Below are 6,864 nucleotides of genomic sequence, written 5' to 3' on the forward strand. Positions count from 1 at the left end.
TCTATGAACAAATGGGTAAATCTGGAAGACAGGCGTTGGGAGTAAAAAAAATACAAAAATAAAAAATAAACTTCCTTCTGGAGAAAAGTAATTGGTGGAATAATATTGTTTACTTCCATTTTAACATCCTTCCTATTTCATGATGTTTTTTGTGAACACATCTGTGCATTGACTCAAAGTTTTGGTATTTTCTCTCTGTTCTCTTAAACAGTGAGATAATATAGTTGTCGGTTTTATGGTTTACTGGTATTAACACCTGCAGATTGACTGGACTCATCACTCATGCTTTTATGTTATGGTAATTTTGTCACACAATCTGGATGCCAAATATGCAGTTCAATACTTATTGCTTTTTTTAAACATCTTACATCATGCAATGAACCTGTCAGCACTATTAATCTAAAACAGAAATAAACCCCTGACTCAGGTGGGCTTTAAGATGCGCAAATTCTGCTGCCGTTCAGAGAATAGGTGGGCATAAATAAATATTAATCATTTATGTCTTAACGATATATGTCAAAAAAGAGGGAAAAACAGCAGTGATGGGAAAAATATTGTTTATATTTTATTATCCATAATGAAATATAAAACCATTAAAAACTACCAGGTAAAAAAAATATGAAATAAATATATCTAATAATAAATTATTTATTTCAGGCATTATGTATGTAGGGCATGTATTTATGCCATTAATGTTCCATTATGTCATGAATGTTATAGTTGTGCTTTGGAGAAATGAACACATCTAATGCAGCAATGTGGCATCTCAGAAAGGTTTGACAGCTGTCATTTACACAATGCATACTCTAAACAAAATCAGAGCACTGTTGTTTAACCTCTTCTCAAACCTTTTGAAATTTATGAGTGTTTTGCAACAGGAGCTAAACTGGGAGACATGATTTATGATTTATGAACACACACGTCACTGTTTATATATGTGAACTAGAGCTGGCAGTAGTTTGTCTCTGGGTGCTGTATGGATGGAAGGTGATGTCATCCGAACACTGAAACATCTGATGCATTGTGAGATGGAAAACTGGTTCATGGGAAGACAAACTGCTCAGTTCACCGAATCTCTGCTTGTAAGTGTCAGATGTTACATTAATGTCTGTCTTCATGTTCCTTATACTTCAAGTGGTGGAATGTAGGGGTAGCAATGACAAGGTCATGGATTTTATTTTCAGGAAATATATTAACTGCAAGTACTCGCTGCACAAATAAACGTGAACTTCTTCCACTGTCATCCACTATTCTAATCTAATCTCCTATTTCTTATCCATTCTGAAAAATGTTCTCTGGAGGTCTGGCGTTCATAGCAAGACATATTTTCATAGAGCTATACAGTACACCTTCTTGCATTAAATACATTTTCTTGTGCCTTTTAGTAAAGGACACAAAAGAAGATATTTTTGATGAATGTTGATAAGCAGTTTTGGTTCCCATTGGCTTCCATTGTATTTTTTGTCCATACAATGGAAGTCAATGGGAACGAAAATAATTTTCATATTTGTTGGTTAGACTATCACTTTAAGTCATCTTACATATTATGACCACCAAGTGGCGCCATACAGACAACATGCCTTTCATATTTCATTACTTGCAATCATTTCAATCTTCAAGCCACTTTACTTGGAATGTATTATCAATATATGAACTTTTGTCTGTGATGATGTCATGGCTTATTTTAAGCCACTATGGTTTCTTTTATAGCCTGTCTGTTAAGGGTGTCCTCTAAGCTCAAAATAAAACAAAACAATGATTTTGTGAACACTTTTAATTGGAGCAAATAAACAGCTTTGTGAGACAATTAGAAAATTGTTTCAAATGTTGTAGATGTCAAAAGTTTTCTTTCAGCATTACATAAACTGACCCTAAACTCTTTCAAAATGTGCTCTCCTTAAATCAACTACTTACTGTACAAGATTGACAGAAACAAAACAATATTTACACGTCATGCATTGTTAAAATGACACTAAATACGCTGCGAAATATAGATAGCAGCTTTACAGCCAACCTGTATTACTGTTTTCAAAATCAAATATCCTGGTACCTGGGGTGGGGGGTTTGGGGGGGTCACTTACGTCGGTGCTGGGGCTGTTGTTGTTTGGATGCCGATTTTGGAAAGTTTTTGCTGGCATGGGCATTTAAAAAAATCTGATATTCGCTTTTGCGACATTATCTCCTTGTATTAAAGTTAATCTTGTTCGCATTCTGTACAGTTCATGTCTGATACCACGCACTAGCGTCACGTGTTCATGAAGACTAGGCTAATCATCCCATATAGAAAACATCACAAGTAAAATTAATCATGTTTATAAAGATAAACATGGGTTTATTATAGCCCACTTACAATTTACATTTCAGAGATCATTACAAATAAATTATTAAATGCTAAAACTGAATAAATTTAAATGAACAAACTTGGCATTGCATTTGCAACCATGTGAAAACAGGGGGTGCTGCAGCCCCCTCAGCACCCCTACTTCCCGCGTCCCTGAATATACTTTTCCTATGAACCAAATAAGCAAACCAACATATCAAACTCACCGACTCTGCGTCATGCTCTAATCCCGTGTCATGATGTTCTATTTCATCATCACGAAACTCTTTAATAAGCTGACTGAATTAAAAACATTTGGTTTATGTCTCAGTGTGCATTTTAGATATCCACCTTTTTGCATTTTACTCAAAAGAATAGATGCCTATTAAAATAGATGGTTGCATAAAGTGGTGATTATATATGCTGTACTAGAAGTGTGCATGCACAGCACTGATATAAACACACACACATTACCTGTAGTAATTCTGTGTATCTCTCTGGGTCAGCCTCCATTAGTATTCGGATTTGGCTGTTGTAGTGCTCTGAGATGCTGTCCTCTACTGCAACAATGCAGGCCATGGCCCCTTCCTTACCCAGAAGAGCAGTACAGGCCCCTGAAACCACAGAGGCAGGAGCAAATTATTAATTATTAAAATTATTAAAAGTTATTATGCAAAAGCAAGTAAACAAGCAATCCTAGTTAAGATCATACCTAATGCAAATCCAGCGATATTCCATAATCACCCAGGATCTCATTAAACTTTTCCAAATGCATTTTCTCTTGGTCCCACATATACTGCAGATGTGAAAAGTACATTTACATCAGTTATTGTATTAAACTGAATATGTGCATTTAAAGCCATTAGAATGACATTCAGTACCTGGATTAGAGGCCCTGTCTGAGTTCTACCGAGAACTGCCATCTGCCCAGCGTAGATGCGATTGGCTCCGTACTCTCCTGCATGATCAACCCTCAACATACTGTCCAGCATGGCTTTCTCCTCTTCGTCACGTGGTGGAGGAAGGATGCTGTATCTTCTGCATAACACTGAGCTATTTACTGTACACATTGCAACAGAATAAGACAACGAACACATTCACTTTGCCTTAAAACATACAAAAGGTTAAACACACCTTCTCATTGCTTATTATTACTATTTCCACATTTTAAAATAATAGTAATCATTTGAAAAACTACGAAACAGCACAAATGAAAAAATGTGTATTTCTGTATAAAGTCAGCATTTTTTGATATTATAAGAAAGGAGCTTATTCTACTTTATGGAGGTAAAACAATTACATAATTTAATGTTTACTGCATTATTCAGGTTAATTGGTAACAGGGGTTTATACTGGTTTTAAACTAGATATGTACACAATTTTAACAGGCTTGCAAAAAAAAAAAAAAAAAAAAAAAGTTACTCTAAATTTTCTGAATGTTATGTAAGCAATTCCAAACTAGTCACTTGTTGGAATCAAAGAAAAAAAAAAACAGGCCTTATTTTGTACCCAGTTAGCAGTAAAGTAATATTATAATAATAAGTAAATTAATATTCAGTACATTAGGATATGAAATAATGTCTGAAAATATCATGATTCACATATCTGCATTACAAACAAAAAATATTACTTTAATTTTAGTCCTCATCTGCAAGTATCTGAAATATGGACCTTTTTCACATTTCTGGGTTTCTCGGCAGCGGAAGTCGTCATAGTTGGGTTAACTTGAATAGCAGTGAATGGGAGAGTACCCTTGCCAAAGCTGAGGATATTTCGAGAGTACCCTATCCTGCTCTCTCTTTGTATATGGATAAGTCTATCTGTGTTGAGGTTGATAGAATGCTTTTTGACTTCCTTTGGAAACACAGGAGACACTATATCAAAAAATCTGTCGTTATAAACAGCTATGATCATGGGGGTCTAAATTTTCTTGACTTTTCTTCCTTAAACAATACATTTAAGATAAATTGGTTGAGGCAGTTTTTGAATGGTCCCGATTTCTTTTGTTTATGTTATGTTTATGTTATGTTTTCTCCAAAGTTGGTGGTCTCCCCTTTTTGTTGGTATGTAATTATAATGTCTCTAAACTACCTATTAAATTATCAAACTTCCACAAGCAGGTGCTATTGGCTCGGCACTTAATATATAAACACAACTTCAGTCCCCACCGTTATTTTATCTGGAATAACCATGATATCTGTTATAAAAATAAATCTATATTTTTTCCTGATTGGTTTAAAAATAATATTTTTTTGGTTTCTCAGCTTTTAAATAGTAATGGTTATTTACTTTCTTATTCTGAGTTCTTAAGAAAATATTGTATTCCTGTCACCCCACGTGATTTTGCCATAGTTATGGACGCCATTCCCAGTGGAGCTATTGCACTTTTAAAAAACTCTGTTGATTCTGTTCCCTGTGAAACAGTGATAGGGAAAATTTGCTTTGCGCTCAGCCCTTCTTTCAGGAATAGAAAGATTCAACATCTTTTTCAGAATGATATAACTACTGTTCCTTCTGTTGTATTTCACTGGAGTAATTATCTTTATGATATTCCTTGGAAGAGTGTGTGGTCGTTACCCAATAAATATTTAATTACGAACAAGGTTAAAGAGGTATCCTTTAAATTGCTACATCGAGTTTACCCTGTGAATGTTTATATTAAAAAAATGCTTCCGGAGAAGGATCCTCTTTGTTCCTTTTGTGGAATGGTAGATGAGTCTGTCTCTCATCTTTTTTGGGAATGTACCCATGTAACAATTTTTTGGAAAAAATTCTGTTTATTTATACGTGCTTCTCTCTTAGACAATTTTTCTTTGTTGTACAAGGATGTTTTATTTGGTTTTTATCATGTTGATAAGAATCTAAAGGACAAATATTTTCTAATAAATCTATTTATTTTGCTAGCCGTAACTCGTGTTACTTGTAATGCGTTACCCCCAACACTGGTTACTAGGGTTGTATATTTTTGTATACTTGTTGATAATCCTAATGAAAAAAATACAGAAAGAAAAATCTTTAAAAAAAAAAGTGAATGGGAGAGTACCACAAATATATTTTTGGCATTCCCATTTGCTCATATAGCAAAAGAAAAACTCCATGATAGTGTTTTCATGACTTTCAATAAAAGGAAAAAATTGAGAGAGACTGATAACGGCAGTCAGAAGAGAGAACGATGTCAAATTTACCGTCCCTCCCAGTTGACTGAATGCTCTGTGACCTTTTGCCTGGTTGTTAAAAAGTGCCTTTTGAGGCACCTTTACCTTATATAATGTCATTTATGTTACCCCTGGCCCTGTATGTTTTTTTTTCTTTTTCTTTTTTCTTTATTTCTTTTTGTTTTGTGATTTTGTTGTTACTAGCAGTGCTGGGGAAAGTTACTTTTAAAAATAATGCATTACAATATTGCGTTACTCCATAAAGAATTATCACAAGGTGATATAATACAAATAATAGTGTTATAAATAATGTATACATACATTAAAAAAAAATACAAATATGAAAAACGTTCGAGGATTTACGATGCTGATGACCGTTAAACGCGTCATCACAGTCTTGTGAAAAGGGTCCATAGAGAGGAACTACAAATTTCCCAAAATAAAAAAATATCATGTCACAGAAATCAAAACAATGTAACCTTTGCAAATCATCTAAGTTTGAATTATTTTCACCGTTCTTATTCCCAGGTTCCCATCACTAAAAGCCATCATTCAAACAGTATTAGAGCAGAAGTTCGAGGAATTGTTTTCTTTACTTCAGTGTGTGGTCCGACTCCAGGACACATCAGCTCATGATTACCTCTCTTTACTGCACGACAGTTCCTGACGCTTGACGGACAGAAAGCACGACTAAGGTCCCGTCTCAAAGCACACTTCGCGGCTCTCTGCATGTCTACAAATTATACAATTATATATCTAACATTAAAGAGAAAAGGTATCTATTAGCGCTGAAGGTTGTAGCGCTTTTAAGGGACGTCATTGCGTCGCTACGTTCGTGCACGTGGAGACGTCGGGTGTATGATGTTGATTATGTCACAGAGAAAACTGTTTGTGGAGACAGCGATAGCAAACTGAGAAAAACTGTTAAGACAAGGCATCACAAAATATTACTTTTAGTGTATTATAAACTTTACACTCAAAGCCCCATATGTGGCACTCTCACACAAATGAGTCCAACAAGTCTTTGAGTTTGGTTTACTAAATGTATGGAAGCAGTTCAGAACACATTTGTCAGTAGGACAGCTAAACTGATGGTGATTTGCATCATCTACTTCCAGCACCAGACATTTTTCCACATGATTGGGTAGTCAGTGTAAAAGTTTCCCATAGATAAATGTTATTCCTATACTTGCACAGTTGTATTCAATGATGCAATTCAGTGGCGTAGACCAGTGTTTCTCAACCAGGGGTCCGTGGACCCCTAGTGGTCCTTGACATAAGGCCAGGGGGTCCGTATAATGTATGAATGTTTGTATAAATTTTGTATATTTTGACATGACATTTTACCATGAAAGAAAAATCCAATATAGCTGATGATATGGCCAAATA

General features: G+C 34.9%; 1 pseudogene; it reads right to left on the bottom strand.

The window, feature by feature from the left end:
• Nucleotides 1-1,667: 1,667 nt before the first annotated feature.
• On the bottom strand, nt 1,668-6,263 carry LOC107660131 (5-demethoxyubiquinone hydroxylase, mitochondrial-like; annotated as a pseudogene).
• Between the last annotated feature and the right edge of the window lie 601 nt (nt 6,264-6,864).

Source organism: Sinocyclocheilus anshuiensis, unplaced genomic scaffold, assembly GCF_001515605.1.
Source record: "Sinocyclocheilus anshuiensis isolate Anshui unplaced genomic scaffold, SAMN03320099.WGS_v1.1 scaffold55, whole genome shotgun sequence".
NCBI lineage: Eukaryota > Metazoa > Chordata > Actinopteri > Cypriniformes > Cyprinidae > Sinocyclocheilus > Sinocyclocheilus anshuiensis.